Here is a 19,982-nt window from a genome sequence, read left to right as displayed (position 1 = left end):
ATTAATCGTTTATGCATGTGCATGCACGCTCATGAGTACGTGCATGTGAATGACGGTACATTAGTGGTTAAAGGTCACAGTCTTTATCTGTGTAACCTTGCTCATCCGAGCACAGGATGATCCCTCCCAGCATTCTCTCTCATCACTGTGACCTTCCCACAGTGTTCAGCGTCTCAGCTTCTCACAGCTGTGCTTCTCACACACATTTGCAATTGTATGCTTGTGAGGACAGTAATGGGCAAAATGGATTTCCTATCTGCACCTCAATCTTTACTATAACCTAATTCTAACATGACAAATCTTTGTTTTGTTTTTTTGCTGCATCCCATATGGCAAGATCAATTATATTACCGCTCACAACATCCTAAACACACAGTATTTGTATTCACAGCCACTGTATAAACTCATGAACAGAGACAAGAGGTAATGATTGTCCTTTTACACGCCTAGCTTATGACCCTTTTCATGGGTAGGGACATAGACACTGGGTTTTGTGTCGTCATTTATTCCTACTTTCATTGAAAAGGGCAATCTCAATGCACACAGTACATAAACCAATGATGCAAGTGCAATAACAACTGGAATTGTAAATAGCTGGCATTTCATCTGAAAACAACAGATACCGGAAGGAGAATTTTAACACTGCAAGGATGATATAGCAAAGACTGGTTTGGTGCCAGTTAACTGATCAGTTCAGTATTTCTTTTTTTTTTTAACATTTTATTTTTGGGGCATTTTGCTAAAGTGGCGAGAGAGGGGAGAAGGGCCACGGGTCACACTTGAACCCAGTCCACAGCTTTCTAGACATGCGGCATGTGGTCACCTGCTCACTCCATGACCTAAAATGGAGCCACAGAAGTTTACTTTAAAATTATTATGTACAGCTACTTTTAGTACTATTGATATTTATTTACTCTTTTTTCTCCAGTTGCACCTTCTCGGTTAGCTTCAGTACTTACCTCCTCCAAATCATCAGTTTGTCTTTTAGACCCCATTCCTACAAGACTGCTCAAATAAGTCCTGCCTTTAATTAATATGTCAAAATTAAATATGATCCTTTATCTCAAAAATTCTTGAAAGAGTAGTTGTAAACTAGCTAACTGATCAGCCGCAGACAAATGGCTTATTTGACAGGTTTCAGATCTTATCATGGTACAGAAACAGCTTTAGGTAAGGTTACAAAGGATCTTCTTATGGCCTCTGACAGTGGACTCATTTCTGTGTTTGTCTTGCTGCCTCAGTGCAGTCTTCAATTCTGTTGACCATAACATTTTATTACAGCAATTAGAACATTGCTGTAATAAATGTATTACAGGTCCTACGCTGCAGTAGTTTGAATCATATCTATCTTAAAGACTCCAATTTGTTCATGTAAATTCACACACTAAGGTTAGTTATGGTGTTCCACAGGGTTCTGTGCTGGGACCAATTCTGTTTACATTGTACATGCTTCCCTATCATTAGAAGGCCTTGCATACATTTTACTGCTATGCAGATGACACCCAACTTTATCTATCCATCAAGTCAGATAACACACACCAATTAGCTTAACTGCAAGAATGTCTTAAAGACATAAAGACCTGAATGACCTCTAATTTCCTGCTACTAAATTCTGATGAAACTGTGGTTGTTGTACTCAGCCCTGAAAATCTTAGAAATATTCTAGATGCATACTCTACTCATTATCTTGGCCTCCAGTAACACTGTGGGGAAACTTGGAGTTGTTTTTCACTAGAATTTGTTCTTCAATACACATATTAAACTAATATGTCCAAAATTAGAAACACCCTGTCTGAGAATGACGCTGAAAAACGAGTTAATGCATTTATTACTTCTAGGCTGGACTACTATAGTTTGTTATTATGAGGCTGTCCTCCCTGAAAAGCCTTCAGTTAATCCAAATTTCTGCAGCAAGAGTCCTGACAGGGACTAGAAAGAGAGAGCATATCTCTCCTATATTGGCTTCTCTTCATTGGCTCCCTGTTGAATCCAGAATTAAATTCAAAATCCTGCTCCTCACATACAAGGTCTTGAATAATCAGACTCCATCTTATCTTAATGACCATTATAGTACCATATCACGTCATTAGAGCACTTCGCTCTTGCACTGCAGGCTTACTTGCAGTGAAGAGGGGCCTTCAGTTTTCAGGCCCTTCTTCTGTGGAACCAGCTTCCAGTTTGGATTCAGGAGGCAGACACTATCTCTAATTTTAAGATTAGGCTTAAAACTTTCCTTTTTGCTGAAGCATATAGTTAGGATTGGATTAGATTACCTTGAATGCTCCCTTAGTCATGCAGCAAAAGGTTTAGACTGCTGGGGGATTCCCATGATGCACTGAAGAAGCACATGAGTGCTTCTTCAGTCACCCTTTTCACTCACTAAGTGCTTATCTCAATGTCTTTTCACCAGCATGTATTTGTCCTGTATTTGATTATAAAATAGGCTGGCCAGGGACATGACCGGGGTTTAGAAATCAGTGAGGTCCAGAATTTTTTCCTCTTAATGTTTGATAATAAAGATGTGCTTGTGCTCCAGTGACCTTTAAAAAAACCACGAGAGTTGAAAAAACAGAAATTTTGAAAACTGTAAAGGACTTTATTTTGCAGAAGCAACTTGTATATATAAAATTACTAAGCTGGTTACAGCCATAAATGTGACATTAAACCGGTCAGAGCAATGGAATGTGCCTCAGGGAATTGGGATTTAGACAGCTTACTATAGTGTAGGAGAAATCCTCATGATTTCTCACAGAATCAGTTAGTTGTAGCAGTCAATATGCAGTAAGAAATAATGTCTATGCATTTCCCTTTTCTTGTAAAACCAAGTGTTAGTTCACAACAGAGGCAGGTGGCAGGAAGTAAACATGGACAGTGACTGTGTAGCATTATGAGTTATTTTTTGTGATTGCCGATGTGATTTTGCACCAAAAGCCTCAGAATGGGTATAAAATATTCAGGTTGATATCTTTAAGGTAGTTCTAGATTTTATTTGTTTGTTTATTTCCATAGCATTACATAAGAATAGATTTTCATGTGTCATGTCTGCAGTTAGCTTAGCATAAAGCAGGGAAAAGGTTAACTGTACATACACTATTGTTAGGTATTTAAACTATATAAAAACAAAAAGCTTCAGTGGCAGTTGCATATTTTAATAATCAGATAGCAGGAAGTGTTATAAGGATTTTGCTATTTTCAGTCAGTGCTGAATCTCTTAGGTGGGTACAGCACTGAAACTGAGACTATAGGGAGAAAAAAAATCTGTAGGTGATTTTAGGAAATCTGCCTATTTCAAATAACACATCCAGGCTATTTCCATTGGAGGATGCCATTGCTATGGAAATGTCATTGATATGCAAAAGGTCAGTGTTATATTTCAAGGTAGCATCCTTGACTCAGGGATTCTCAATAGGACTTTGCACTGATACTGTAAGACATAATCAATATTTACTCCAACATTCATCGGATTCTCCTGTACAGCTGTGGTTCAGGGATTCCACTATTCAGAAAGATGATGATCCGATCTCAAGCCCTCGAAGTTCACACGTCAAAGTGTTGTTGGACAAAACACTGAAACCCAAATTTTCACTGATGCATCCATCGATGTGTGATAGATAGAGGTGCTCTATGCGTAAAATATGGGCTGCATGAGTGTGTGTGTGTGTGTGTGGATGGTCAAACTAGAAAAGTCCATTTATATTAGTTGTCAAACAGGTATCGAACTTAGATCCAGACTTTCAGTGCAAATGTCTTAAACAGAATCTAAACATGAGTCGTTGTTTATTGGTGATTTTGTTTGATTGGAGCTTGGGTAACTTGGTTAATATAGATATCCAACATGGACTTAAAGTTGCCTAGTGCTTCCTTTAACAGTGCTGAATTTATTTAGCAGTGGTCCTGCAGCTCATGCATGATTTTATATAACAGCTGTTAACTGACTTTCAGCTATTAGTGTTCATTCCTAGATGACTAACAGTAGTTATTTTTTCTGTTTGTGTGTTTAGGAGTTAAAAAGAATAAAAGTATGAAACTAGTCATACATCTGCCACAGAGTAAGCCAAACACATTGTTTACAAGAGATGAAAAATCAGGCTAGTGTTTGAAGTAGCATTAACACTTGAGGAAATTTCCCTTGTTAGTCGAGCACAGAGGCGAGTGATTGAGATGCCAGACGCAGTGGTAACCTAGATTCAGCCATCCATTTGACTAGACCACCTACTGCCACTGCGTTGTTTGAGAAGACAGGCCTTACATCACCACAGTACGAAGCAATGCAGTCACACACACATCACACTGACATCAAGGCGGTTTTCATACCTTAGTCAAAAGGAAACAAACACTGGTTTTATAATGCGTCTGGAGATTAAGCACCAAACAATAAAGGCCTTGTTTGTGAGGCTTGCTTTTGAATGTCATCCAAATGTTGTTTAAACATAAAGTCAATGAAATGGAAACCTCATGCATCTGATTATTGCTCTTTGAACTTAATTAAATTTCAGTCAAAGAACATTTGATTTGATGTTACTGGTTGGATAAAGATCTTTCACAAGATGTTTGGCTTTAGTTTGTCAAAGGCTAACGCAATTCTCATAAGTATATAAATCAAAGTATGTGATTGTTGTTTGCTCTTGCTTTCCTAGATCCTAAATTCGTGTCTTTTTACGCTGTCCTAAGGTCCACCCAGCAGACAGATAAGATGAGGTAAGATAATTGTGCCTTCACAACATTCACAACGGCCTACACGACATTATAACCAAGCAAAAAAAACTAAACAGATATTCATTACGCATTTCCTGTGTCTCTTAACTCTTTGTTGTGTCCTCTGTCTTGTAAATGGAGCCAATTTAATGGAGTTACAGTTACTTGGAATTATTTGGGAATTTTTTTTTTTGGGGGGGGGGCTACTTGGGAGGATTTGCAAGAACGTGTAAGAGCTAGGTGGGATGTAGTTTATTTCATAGAGACACGAGTGCAAGAAACATATTTAATCAGAGCAGAGAGACTAATCAGAACTAAATGGGCTGCAAATCTGTTAATATAAAAATATGAATTTTTGCAGCAATCAAGAAGCTGAAATACAACACATGTGAAAATAGGCTCTCTTTCAATTCTAAGGTTTCACATTTACAAAAAAAATACTAAATCTTCAGAAAACTTCAGAAAACTTCAGAAAACTTGAGGTCTTGAGGTCAAGTTCACTGATATTCTCAGTTGATGCACTGCTTCAGCCACAGAACCTGGGCGCCTTGCAATCACTGAGTCATCAATAGAAGTGCGCTACAGTTAAGTTTCAGCATATATCTGTCCAAACTCTTAAGCCTGACCTATATTGAATCATGCAAGAGGAAAATGATCACTATAAGACAATTCTCTGATTCCCTTATAGATGGTGCACTGGCTCATTTAAAGTCCTGATCTCAACCTGACTGAAATGCTGCACTGAGGTAATAAGAGAGCTATGCATAAACAAATTCCTGTAAACCTTAATAAATGGAAGAAATCTTGCAAAGAAGGGTTTGGTATAAATTCTCCACAAACATTTAACCCAAGAAATAACATAAAGGAATAATATGATGAAGCCCTGATGACTAACAGTATGATTTCCATGTATTACTGCTATTTCCTCTGCATGTTGTGTTTCTTATCTAAAGACAGCAGTTGGGTGGGTGGCTTGGCAGTGCTAACATGAATTTGATGTCCCAAGTGTTCATCTAAATGGTAATTTAATTCAATACAGCTTTAAAGGCCTTTTTATCCAGCTACCAATCCAGGTCAAGGGACACATAGACAAGGGATTGTAGGAGAAAGAAAAACTATTAAACACAAATGTTTAAAGCTTACAAGACAAATGCTAAAATCAGAAAGCTGATTAAAGTAACTTTCAAAGTAAGTAGTGCATGTAATAGCTGCATTAAGCATCTACAGTCATGCTACCAGTTCGGTCACTGCCTGATCCATACCAGAAACCTAATTTGTCCTAGTTTGCAAAGTCCACGTTGAACCTTACCTGTGTTTGTGCAGTGAATCATGTTAGTTCTTATTTTGATAATAAATAAAACATAGACCTGATATCCACTTCCACCAGCTCATCCAGGAGGACACCAATGGTGTATCCAGTTCTGCCCAAAAAATATACTCTCTCCAGCATGTCCTCGCCACGCTGTCCATTATGTGTAGACATTGGTTCATCCCTTGGATTAGGTGCCTATGATTGGTTATAAATCACTGATTCATAGATCAGTGAATTATGTGGCTTAACAAACAAACTGAAAATTGTAAGGGACCAGGAATGGACTGAAAATGAGTGAAAAATCAGCCAATGAAAAATATTGAAAAACTGCCACAAAAGCTGGAAAACAATTGCCTGAGAAAGCTTTAAAAAATATACTAGAAAATCTGTCAAACTGTTTTCCTGCAACTGTAAGACAAACACAATAAAACACAATGGATTTGTTTCTGTTTGTTTGTTTCTTGGACCGCATGGTGGAACAGTGGAAAGCACTGCTGCCTCACAGCCAGAAGGTCCTGGGGTTTGAATCCACCATCTGGCTGGGGCCTTTCTGTGTGGAGTCTGCATGTCCTCCATGGTACTCCAGCTTGCTCTCACATATCAAAGACATGCAGTTAGTGGACTTCGGTTAGTTGGCGATTCTAAATTGTCCACAGATGTGAATGGCTATCTGCTTCTCTGTGTCAGCCTAGCTGGTGACCTGTGCAGGGTGTACCCTCTCACCCTATGGGAGCTGGGATGGGCTCCAGCCCTCCCCAAACCCTGATTTGGATAAGATGAAGAAAACAGATAATTTGTTTTCATGCCAATCAGTACAAAGCTGATAAATAACTGGAAATGTTGAATAACGATACTTAAAGATATTTCCAGGCAACATTTAAACCTCAAGAGAGATAAGGCCATGTCCAGCAGACAGAAAGGTCAGTGCGGAGTCTCCAGAGAAATTGTGAATGTAGTGAAGTCAAGTCAGATATGTACTTTTCAAATGTCTGTTAGTTTATGCTTGAAATTAACTCCGGCACATCAACAAATGCTACAAATGTCTTTATAAAACTAATGCCAGCTAGTTAGTAAGTAAAGGCTGCCTTTCTGGTATGTATGTAATTCATCCACAGCCACACACTTTTGTTGTGGCTTCACCCATTTCCCACAGCCTGATGACGACACACAGCGTCAGTCTGTATCTAAAAACAACAAAGCACCTAGGATGGCTATGTAAGGATTAACATAATGGCTCCGATGAGACGCTCATACACACACACAAACACGTGCATTTGTGAGTGACAACTTGGCATCGTCTGCCAGCATCATACTGTGAGCTCTCCTCAGCGTAGCAGCCTCAATCTGTTAAGCAAAGACGTCAATGTGTGAAGTTTCCTGGCACTGAAGCTCGTGCCAGTGCTGAGGATGCTCATCACTCTCTCACACACACACACGACATCACAGTACACTAATATGGAAAATGCAGACAGATAATGGAATGGAAGGGGTGTTATATACCCTTTATTTCTATTTTTATTAGATTTCATCATTTTAATGATAATAAATACATTTACATATATGTCAAAGTATTTATTTAAACTAACATTTCCTCATTATAATAAGAAACTACTGTGTAATATTAAAATAAAGGTACATCATAGATTTTAAAGCCATCATATGACATAAACATGAAAATACAATATGAACTCGTAGCAGTGTAGTGTAATATTGAGCCGGTGAAATGGTCCCACAGATGCTGTCAAACCACAACAGCAGCAGACAACTTACAAACTAAACCAACACAAACACTGCTAACCAGCAATTAGCAAAAGCTGCTATTTCGGTCTCACACCTCCTGTCCTTGGATTCAAAATCCACAGGACACCCTTGTGAAAATCAACCCCCTCATTACCAGCTTCTTCCGCATCCTTTCATATTTTCACACCAAAGTTGAATCATCTTCCTCAAAAGGAAAAGAATAAGCTATTTTTGTAATCAAGCCTTTGTTTTTTTTTTTCTTAATTACTTTTTTCCTCTCTCACTCTAATTTTAGCACTTTTTTCCTCACTTCAGGGCTGAGTGAGTCAGGATAAGTGGCGGCAGCTTTTCCTCCCTCACACAAACACACACACATCACACTGGAGAGAGACGTTGTGAGTCAATCTGTGCGAGCATCGAGTGTTCCTTCTTTATCCTTACAGCTCTCAGGACACACACACTGAGCTATAGATGCGCGCTGTGTTGTTTGCGTCATCTTCTATTTTCCACTGCTCCCACTCTGATGTATGCTGAGTCTCCTTTTGCCTCTGAGCGCACTGAATTATTTGTTCGCTTGTATTCAGTTCAGAAGTTCACTGCCGTGAACCCCGGCTTTGGGAAAATGACCAGATGCGGGAAACAAACTAATATTAAAAATGCACAAGTCAGTAAGTCAGTAATGTATGAGATGAATCAAGCGCTCGACAGCACAATCATCAAGCCTTACTTCCAAAATTTAAAATATACATACAAATTACTTTGTAAATGGAACCTGGCCTCTCCATAGGAGGATCACAAAGTTAAATGTGTGAACCACATGACTAGCTTTCAGAATGCATATGGTAAAAAACTCCATCAATGAAACAAATCTGCATCGTATATTGTACAACCAAGGGAGATAGACTGAAAATCTGCTTTTTTATTATTTCAGAATATGCTTTAATAATTGAAAAGCAGTATCCATTCATATTTCTACTCCACACCATACTGCAGTTTAAACTGGACAAGGCGATGCTGGCTTTTTACTTGGCCTTTGAAATTTAAATCTCTACTCCCTACTGTTATTTTAACAGAATCGATGCACAATAAACAATATACAGTGCAAAAGTCTTAAAACACTCATTATATATTTACTTTTTAATATATGTAGGGAAATGAGAAAAAGGAAAATTGACTTTGTGAAACATGTGCAAACATACATAAAAATATAATATATGAAGGAAAAAAAACTGTTGCAGCCTGAACTCTCCTGAGCAAGCTTTCTTGTAGATCCTTTTAAGTAGTCTTCAGGAATACTTCCTCAGGCTTCTTGAAGGACATTCAAAGCTCTTTCTTGGGATACTGGCTGTCTTTTGTTCTGTCAAGAGAGCTGCTATCTGCTGCTTAAATAATATTGAGGTTGACAGTGTGTTTTGCTGTCCAGGTATGCTTTGCCTGGATAGATTATAGCACTGGAAATGTATTTGGCACCATTGTCATGTTGACAAATTAAGCCACTGCCAATCATATGATTGCAGATGGTATTGCATGGTGGATTAAGACCTAATTGTACTTTTCTGTGTTTATAATTCCATCTGACACAATCCCAATAGGCATTTACTGAAACACATCCCCAGATCGCAACAGAATGGGGGGAAAAACAAAGAAAAGCTGCAAAATTGTAAAGATAGGTAAGGTAAGCATAACTTCTACATCATAGGCATCGCCATAATTTATTAAATAAAAAACATAGCTGATAGCTGAGGGAGGGGCTGCTGAAGGATGTGCCTGGCCTTGCAGCAAATGATAGAGTAGATCCTGAAGACCAGCATCCTGAAGTGGGTGAGTATTGCCGTGCCAGAGGATTCCTGGGAACCACAGGGAGAAAATACTAGGTAAGCATGAGCAGAAACCATGAATAAACGCTAAAGACTTAGTGGCCTCACACTAACGCAGGTTAGCAGAAGAGCTGGCAAAAACTCGTTGGTCTTAAATACTGGCAGCCCAAATTACCAGCAGGTGCAGATCGTGGGTAGAAAGAGGTAGCTCCGCCCAGAGGTGGAAACTCCAGTTCAATGGAAAAACACAGCCACTCACCTGGACTATAACATCCTGCCTGTGGGCAGGGGCATCGGAGGGGCTCCTGAAGCATGGGCCTTTCAGCAGATGGGGGAATGGATCCTGCCCAAAGGCTCAGACACTGCGCCACTGCGTGCACATGGAGTATGTAATGAAGTGGAGAGATAGTCTTAATATGATAGAGAACACCTTATAGCACCTTGCATGCCCGTGTGATATCATGAGATTAAGATCTTGAAAGCAGTTGTATGTTTAGGCATTTATAAACATTTATTCATTGTATGTTTAGGCATTTATAAACATTTATTCATTGTAAGTTTAGGCATTTCTCTGCTAAAGAGCTATTGTCCTCTGCTTCTGTATTACAGCTTTCCAATGAAGCTTCTAAAGTGGCTGTTACACAGTAAGATATTACAGCTGTTTATTCAATATATACAAGTACGAGTCTGGCCAATCGTTTTTCCCAGTCAGCAGCGTGTGTGCTATTTTTAAAAGCTCCTCTCTTATTTGAGAGAAACACTCATGTAGACTGTGTTGTTATGACAGGAAGCTGGGGCTTTCATGGGAAACACAGTAGTACATAAACTGGTGTTTTTGATTTGCTTTGTGGTTATGCAAATACGTGCGTACTGGTTGTAAGTGTCAGCTTTAATAAGATTAACATGTTACCACAGAGAGGCCATTTAGTGCCAAAACTTAATTAACAATGGGAATGGGAAATGAAATGAACACGAGCTTGTGTCCACATGTGACGTCAGCAGACTAATGTGAAATGTTTCCAACTCAGTCCTGTGCCTGGAAATGAAGACACTCTATGAAGAAAGGTTGCCCCCACAGTCAGCAAACGCAATCTGTGTTCCTTGGTGAAGACAGGTGGCAGAGCAAAGTGGGGGCGTGGTCCAGCACTGCTGTGGAAATCTATCTGTTTTTTATTTCCATCTATTCCCCTTAAATTATTTTTCTTCTTTCTGCAGAACTCGTCAAGGCTTCCTTGGAAGTGAATTACATTTCAAGTGATGCACCCTGGAACACGTCTTATTCGCAATTAGTGACATGCGTGAGGAGTATGGAACGAAGTGCTTCGAATCCAGCTTTGTACTTATTTAACAGCATGTTCCACTTAGAGATTAATGGCAGTTTCATTGTCTTCCTCTCAAATAACGTCAAGTGCCACTTTTTCTAAAGCCTGACATACATTAACAGTTCCTTACCAGCAGCTCTTCACAGAAAATCTTATGGACCAGGGCTGAGCGAGAGAGACACTTGCAGGAGGAGAAGCATGCTGTCACTGATTTGGCTTGAAGATCCCATTAACCTTAGTGATCACCTGTAAATTTGCTTTCAATTAGTGCAATCTGGAAACAAGTTAGAATGATATGCTGTTCATTATCCACAGAATTTAATGTGCTATCCTAGAATTTATTAATTTTCTTAATTTTTTTAGCGTGTTGTTGAGTGTAGTGGAGCCTATTGCAGGTAAAATAATGTATTTTTAATATGAATATTTTTAAACCCTGTTTTTATTTAAAGTGAAATTTTGTGCTGATTGGTTTCACACTCTCCGCTCTCATCAGTATTACTCTGAGACAAACATAGTTAGCAGTTAGCTGGTAAATGCAGTCAGACATGTGCAGCTAAGGAGCCGTATATCCTTGAAAAGCTAAAAAACTGGGATCGTCACACCGGGTTACTCCATTTGGCAGGTTTTTATGCCAGATGTCCTTCCTCACACAAGCCCCAAAGGAGATTTGTGTCTCCGTTTAGAAGTATTAAACATAAACTAATTAGCCACATTGTTAAAATTACCAACAAGTGAACAGCACTGATTATATTGTTATAATATAATATGAAATATCAGGCGATATATGGGAGTATCAGATTTTTCTATTATAAAATACCATGTATCAGTCAGGCTGTAGCAGAAACTGATATTTTTATATTGTTAAGGTTGGGCAACACATTTGATGATTTGTATTCATAGTTTGTTTGCACTGACCCAAAAACATCAGTGAATGAAGAACAAAGTTGTCACGTTTCTTGTTTGTATTGCTTGTAAAATATACTCAATATTTTATGCATTGAAAGTATTATATACAACATCATAATGCTGTTTTAGCACTGGTCATCAATCGCCATCTATTCAGCTGTGTGTCTCTGCAGGCTGCATGAAAGCTGCAACTCAAACACCCACACTTTGTTTATCTGATGACAGATGAAACATCTGTGCCTTGTCCTCTTCAAACAGAAGTGGGCTTACATAAACCCAGGAGCAGGCTTTTACCCTCAGGGTTAACTTCATCACACATGGAAAAATAGCTTTTAGGCTAAATATGGGTTTATGAATTTGAATACATTAAACTATTGTTCCCAAATCTTTGTGTTTCACCACAGCAAAAGCTGAGACATAATCAACAAGTGAGCTTATCACTGTTACTGTATTGTGAGTGAGTGGAGGCGTGTGTGTTTCAGTAATTACTGCTGTGTTTGACTTCCACCCATAACACCATCTCAGCAAAACACAGTGTACCGTTCCTTCAGCCACACAGATAGACAGACAAACAGAAAAACAGATGACAATAGGCCAACAACAACAAACTGACCAAATGCTGCCTGTGGATGAATTACTTAGTTTGACTCTAGCAAAACCGTGCCAACTTCTCAAAAATGACATCTGAGATATTTCACATGCACGAGGTTCTTTCGCACGTGAAACACACATACCAGTACATAACCAGAGAGCACACAGATGTACCATTTAAATATGCAAACATGCATACCCTGCTTTACTATACATTTTACTCTAAATAGGACGACCAAGAGCACTGATTTCACTTTACAGAACCAGTAAATGCTGCATATACAATCAGGTTTACAAACCATACAATCCACACTTTTATCTTTGATTTTGGCCTCAACGTACTCATAAAGGAACTTAGTAGAAACAGGGGACCAACTGTTACGTATTCGACTTCTTTCACAACTAGGGTGTCCAAAAAAATAAAATAAAAAAACAATCCTTAGATTTTAATCAGTACTAAATGTAATATTTAATTACAATATTCATTTGCAACAACATCAAAACAAACATTGCTGTCTTTGCCTCCTCCAGCTGGATCAAATTTCACATAAATTCACTGCAGACAGAAAGGCACACCTCATCTCCTCACTAACAACTAAAGTATGGTTAACGTTCAAAACACTGAAAACTTTAGAAGGAAGTCAAAAAGGTCATCTAAAGCTCTTGTTTCAACAACAGCTATCCTAAATGCAGCTAATGTTAACATGCACACACGTTAACATTAGCTGACATTAGCTGTTTTGCTAGTAGCCATTACCAATCACTAGCATTAGCCACCTGTTATCATTAGCATAGTAGCTAGCAGACTGCAACCCTTGTTTCTCTTGTTGCAGGATGAGGTTAAAATCTTCTCTGTGGTATGAAAAATGGTATCAAATATTGAGTATTTTCCTGGTTATTGGTATGGATTTGGACATTTTAGTATTGCGGCAACCCTGTCACAAAGTCAGGCTGTATAACTTCTTAAAAGGACTCAGATACAAGCCGATGAGTCAGTGAAGCTCACTACTGTTGAATGACAGTCGTGAGCTTGATGTGAGTTGTTGACGGTATCCTGAACTTTTCTGTTGATAAGCGCTGCTGTTTCTGTGTGTTAGAGCCATGACTTTAGGAGATAAGGCTAAAGGTATCTCACCACCTACTTAAAAGCCAACTGGGCAGCCAATGTATTCAAGGTGGTGGGGTAACATGGTGACTTCCATAAATTGGGGCAAGTATCTATGTATTTTCAATGGATTAATTATAAATGTATCAGAATACATCAATTTATTGGAAGATGTAAGTATACACTAATTAGAGTATATTTGTGAGCAAAATATTCTTCATTTCTATTATACAATCTCAAAAACAACTGTTTGTACCTTTAAATTAACCTCTTAGAATATTGTCATATTTCTTGAAGTAAGTTATGTCATCATGTTAAAGGTAACATGAAGGGTTCTTGCACAACTACTAATGCATCACTTTAATGGTCATTTTAGTAAACAAAGGGGAAGATTATTATGAGAGCGCTGTACTGTACTGTTTAAAAAAGGGGAAGTAGCAGGCAATAAATGTTTGAGGACTTGAGGGGGAGGTGGTCCTAGAGCTTTCATTTCAGCAAATGAAAGCTCCGCCTCACCTTTATCACTCGTTCTCACAGTTTTCTCCGGTCCTGCACTCTTGCTGTTCCTCTCAGGGTGTACATTGTATAAATCACTGGCACATCCCTAAACAAACACAGTTCAGATACATGTTCCTTTTGGCCACCATGGACGCTTCCACGGATCATATGTCACCGCACCAATAATAACTTTCACATACAGCATCACGTGGTTGACCATAACTCTACGCTGAGTAGAGTTGTGGCAAAAACATGTTTTGCGATATATCTCCTCTGCACAAACAGCACTATAAAGGGCATTTCCTTGGGATGTCCAATATGAGTGTACTCCCATAAAGTTCCTGTCTTAATGTTAAAGAGAAATTCTTGATATTTCCCAGCGTTATGACTCTGTTGGGATTTCTTTGGAACTGTGACACATTTGCCCAATAAGGACAAACATCTGTACAGTGTAGGGCAGCCCAGACATAGAAATTGATTGGATTTTCTTTTTATTGCTGCTTCTGATAAGCGATCAGATGGGTTTAAAAAAAAAAACTTTTACTGTGTTCTTGATTAGGTAGAACAATGTAGTGGCAACAGCAGAATGATTTTCAGTCTTTCAGACTCAGTTATTTTTTTATCATATAAGTTGATGTACAGTAATGTGACAAAGAAAGTACACCCGCTTTTAATGCTGTGACCAAAGTAGGAACTGAAAGCTGAAGTCTAAAGCTATGGAAGAGGCTACCATCAGAAATTCACCAGTCACTGCCTACATCCTGTAGATTCTTATTTTCTTATATATCATAAAATCATTCACTTAAGTCAAGGTGCGGCAAACCATTCCTGCCAAGCTATGGAGAAATATTTGAATCTGTCCACATCATCAAGTGATCCTGACTTTGAGAACCATGATACAAATACATCGCCAAAAGTATTCAAGCTCCGATCCAAATAATTTAACTCATTGTTTCAATCACTTCCATGGCAACAGATTTATAAAATCAAGTACCTTGGCATGCAGAAAGAATGGTTTGCTCTCAGCAGCTCAGTGAGTTCCAGCATGGTGATAAGATAGGATGTCACCTGTGCAACCAGTACCCTTGTGAAATTTCCTTGCTACTAAATATTCTATAGTCAGCTGTTAGTGGCATTATAACAAACTATAAGCAACTGGGAATGACAGCAACACAGCCACAAAGTGGTAGCCCACGGAAAATCACAAAGCGGGGTTATGCTGGGCCGCATAGTGCGCAGAGGTCGCAAACTTTCTGCAGAGTCAATCCCTACAGACCTCAAAACTTCATATGGCCTTCAGATTAGAACAAGAATAGTGTGTAGAGATTTTCATGACATGGGTTCCATTTCTGGGCAGCTGCATGCAGCTGCAAGTCTTACATCATTGAGTGCAATGGAAAGCATCAGGTGCAGCAATAAAGATAGCTTCTCTATCTGGCAGTCTGGTTTGGTTGTTGCTAAAAGAACAGTACTTGTCTGACTACATTGTGCCATGTGTAAAGTTTGGTGGAGAGAGGATTATGGTGTGGGGTTGTTTTTCAAGAGTTGGACTCGGCCCCTTAGTTCCAGTGAAAGGAACCCTTAAAGCTTCAGCATACCAAGACATTTTGGACAGTTTCATGTTCCCAACTTTGTTGGAACAGTTTGGGGATGGCTCTTTCCTGTTCCAACTTGACAGCAGTGCACAAAGCAAGCTCCATTAAAACATGGATGAGTGAGTTTGGTCTGGAAGAACTTGACTGGCCTGCACAGACTCCTGACCTCAACCTGACAGAAACCCTGTGGATGAATTAGAAACTGTGAGCCAGGCCTTCTTGTCAAACATCAGTGTCTAACCTCACAAATTTGCTGCTGGAAGAAGGATAAAAAATTCCCATTAACACAATCCCAAACCTTGTGGAAAGACTTCTCAGAAGAGTTGAAGCTGTTATATCAGGAAAGGGTGGGCCGACATCATATTAAACCCTATGGATTAAGAATGGGATGTCACTCAAGTTCATAAGTGGGAAGGCAGAGGAGCGAATACCTTTGGCAGCATTTCGCTCCCATTTGTAACTTTAATTTCTCTTTAATTTCTAATTATTGCGAATTACTGAATTCTACATTAATAAATTGGATTTTAAACAAAAATATGTCATAAGGATGAAGAGTTGTCAAACCAGTTAGGAGGTAAACCACACCAGCATTGTTTTAAGTTATCCCTTTTGAAAATTATTATTTTTTTAATCCTCCTTAGGAAAATAAATGTAACACAACTTCACTCTAATAACATTATTCCAGCTCCTGTTCATTAAACTTCAAAGGTACCACATCCCATCTGTCTATCCATCCATCCTCTGAGCATTCAGGTCCAGGTTGCAGAAGCAGCACTGACATCAGAGATTCCCTCCCACACTTTGGCCACCTCTTCCAGCTATTCTGAGAAGACAGCCAGCCAGGAGGCATAATCTCTTCATTGAATCCTGGATCTGCCCCAGGGACATGCCTGATGCATCCTAGTCAGATGCTCCAATTTCAATGTGGAGGAATAGCAAGCTGTAGTCTGAGTCCTTTCCAAATGATCCTCCTGTTCACTGTAGCTCTAAGGGCCTAATCTATGTCATTTATTTTACATTGCATTACCATTATTTAATAATCATACATTAAAAAACATTGTTAAACCCACTAACTCAGTGACTACAACATGGCAGAGGTTGTGAAAACACCTGCATAAATTATCACAAATAACCAATTCCAGTGTAGATCACATTACACGGTTTGTGTAGAACATAAGCAATGCGATTATAAAGCAGTGTGGGGAAATCAGCCGTAAAAAGCAGCAGCCAGCAGATTATATGACAGCGCGAGTCAGCCTCCTGCAGAGTATCTTTATGCAATTTGCCTCTACTTAGTATCAGGTAGAGCAATGTCAGCAAGGTTTTTTTTATTATTTACCAAGATAAAGACATTGGACATCACTGGCAAATTTTGCCCTCCTTAATAACTCATCTATGTTTAAAAAAAAATGCCCTGTCATACTTGGAGTGCAAGGTACGTAAACTTTTTATGATATAAAAAAAAGAGACAATATTGTGGTAACTGCAAAGGAAATATGGGCCAAAGCCAATCGCTGTGAAACCTAGATCAACACGCTGTTTTGCCTCCAGGTAAAATGACACATTCAGAAGAAATATGGCTGTCAGTGGACCTTGTTGTTAAGCCAGAGAGCAAACACTGGTGTCCTGTGAGCTGATATTATGGATGAAAGTTAGTCACTGTGTGCTGACTGACAACCTTTCCGTTTCCATGTAGAGCCAAATCCAGAGAGTCTAATCGTGACTGATTTCCACTGTTGTTTGTCTTTTTTCACTGACGTTTCATTGCATTTGAAGGCCCACCATATCATTACTGAGTGAGAAGTTACATGTGAGGCCTGATATATATTTTTGGTGTGATGACGCCACCGGACGCACGCTTGTTTTGTAATCATACAGATATGTCACTCAATAACATTTTAGATTGCCAATGATTTTAAACACAGTATGCTAAAATGCTAAGCTTCACCAGTCTGTGTTCACCTTGTATTTTGCTGGTTTTGCTGTTGTTTTATAGCATCCTGCTGACATGAAATAAACCAGAAATATTCCCAAAAGACTTCCAATTCACTTTCACCCCCTCCACAAACACTCTAAACACCTCCACTGTTCCTACACTTACAGTGCACTCACATTTACAGCCTCACTCAGCAAAGGACAAACAGCATCAATCTGACTGAATGAAAAGCTAAAAAAAATAATAATAACAGTAAAAAGTGATGAGTGGCTATAAAATGAGATTTACATGAAAAGCCTGAGACACCTTAGTGGAATGAAATGTGGTTTTATGCAGCATAATGCAGCACACACAACAGGATGAGTTACCTGTGGACCCAGCACTAATGCAACAAGCATTAAATGAAGTTAGGAAATGACAGAAGCTTTATAGCAATATGTCCTTGGATTTCTGGTTTCTGTGAGTCATCTATGACCTTGTGTCCTTACAAACCAAAGTGAGGCAGACTGGATAATTGAGGGGGGAAAAGTCACCGAAATGCGTGTGATTTTTAATATTTTTTTATACCTCGGCCAGAAAGCTCTGCCAAAAACAAAATTATGGTTAAGCACCAGCCAGATTTTAAAATGAACTGCCATCATTATCCAATTATATTACATAAGCTCTAGTTTTGGAAAGCTTAAAATGTTCATCAAATACTGGCAATAAAAACAGTCCCCTTATGTAGGAAACAGTTCTTTGCAAAGGGATATATTCATCCAGTTCATATCTGAAATACAAGAAAACATTTGTTTAGAGGCAATGTGGAAAATTGAATTGAATTGTGACAAAAATGATCAAATATTATACTGAAAAAACTGAAAAATACAGCACCAGTCACTGTCTGATTGAAACATCAACACAAGTGGTTAAACATCACCTTTGAGACCAACTACGATAAAACTGAAACAGAAGTAGTAAAATATAAGATTTATTTCTAGTGCACTTTTGACAGATAAAAAAAGTGCTTGAAAATAAAACCAGAAATAAAAACAAAATAATACTATAGAACAACAAAATTATAAAAATTTCGTCTGTATAGAAATGTCAATGGAGTCACAGGGATTTTTTTTCCTACTCCCATGAAATTATGAGCCTGCCAATGGGGAAAAATGTTTAGCTCCACAAACATGAAATATTCATTCACAATTAAGAAAAAATAAGCTGGCACGGATCCAACACACATAAAGCATGTATGCAAAGGCTTTTTGCTGCCACACACGTTTGTTTTAACAGCATCTTGGCCATGAAGGCCATGAAGGCAATCGCATGGAACGAAAAGCACAGAAAGGTTCCTCCAGCAGCTGGGACACAGCTGACCTACTTGACTGTAGACGGAAGTATTGACAGGAAACACAAACAGGCTGGGGTCAGTGATTTTATGCTGACACTGCTATTTCCCCCAAAAAATATAGACTTGGAAAAATAACCTTTAAATCAATCCCAGCCCTCATTTTTAAGCCCAATATAAATAATAAGTCAGTTTCCTCTTAACCCATGAATGACAGAAGCAAAATTAAAAGTTAAGTTGAATAAAATAAGTTGATGCAGGAATAGAAACAACCTATATCAATAATATTATACAAGAACAGAGGACTCATGCCATCAAGCCCAGTTTTTTTTAAAGAAGTCTTTCTTCTCCTTGCTCGCAAGGCTTTTACACCGTTTCTTTGTACCATTTTCTGACCAAAACACTTCTTTCTTAGCTTGATTTTCTTACTCAAGTGTCTTTTTCGTTTCCCTTGATCTCACATCAATCAGAGAAGATACGTTCTGAAAGCAGGCAGTGTTTATTGAGGACCACAATGAGTACAATTCTGACATAAAAGCTGCTTTTGTTGATAATCTTCCTCCAACCGTGACGTTTTGTGGAAAAGCCAACTGCTCATGACTCATGTCATCTGCTGACCCTAATGTGCTCCATTCGCTGTGGATTTATTGGAAGAACAGGAAAAATCATAATGCACTGAACAGAGACGGTGAGACAGACACTTTTTGTCTTTACAGCAGAATGATTTACTGATGATTTGAGCATGATGCATGAAAACAAAAACCATTGAAAATGATGCTCCCTTCTAGTCTGCACACTGGCTTCAGGGCAATAGATTTTCTGGTGAGCAGAGTCTAAATAAATTTACATAACCTGTTCACATCTAAATCTGTGAACAGAATGTCATTAGATATGCTTTCTTTAGTGAAATGTGATCCCAACATCTGAGATGCCAACAGAGATGTCCAAAGTTCTTCCTGTTAAAAGGGAGTTCTTCCTTTCCACTGTCACCAAGTGCTCACTCATGTGAGATCATCTTATTGTGGGTGTTTTCTCCCTAATTTTGAAGAGTCTTTATCTTTCAATATAAAGTGAGGCGACTGAATTGGTGCTATGTGAACAAAAGTTAAATGAATTGTTGGGCTTCGTAGCAGTG

The 19,982-nt window shown here is 38.7% G+C and overlaps 1 long non-coding RNA gene across 1 annotated transcript in view; it reads left to right on the top strand.

Moving 5' to 3' along the window:
- The window catches only part of LOC146513134 (uncharacterized), a 40,388-nt gene extending 22,297 nt beyond the window's left edge, over positions 1 to 18,091 (top strand). The window contains exons 2-6 of the long non-coding RNA XR_014875889.1: positions 4,638 to 4,698; positions 5,384 to 9,949; positions 10,174 to 10,208; positions 10,593 to 10,691; positions 10,780 to 18,091. This is a non-coding gene — a long non-coding RNA (uncharacterized LOC146513134). The remainder of the gene's footprint in view (positions 1 to 4,637; positions 4,699 to 5,383; positions 9,950 to 10,173; positions 10,209 to 10,592; positions 10,692 to 10,779) is intronic.
- Positions 18,092 to 19,982: the final 1,891 nt, after the last annotated feature.

Source organism: Neolamprologus multifasciatus, chromosome 8 (genome assembly GCF_963576455.1).
Source record: "Neolamprologus multifasciatus chromosome 8, fNeoMul1.2, whole genome shotgun sequence".
Classification (NCBI taxonomy): domain Eukaryota; kingdom Metazoa; phylum Chordata; class Actinopteri; order Cichliformes; family Cichlidae; genus Neolamprologus; species Neolamprologus multifasciatus.
This window is presented reverse-complemented; position numbering and strand designations above follow the sequence as displayed.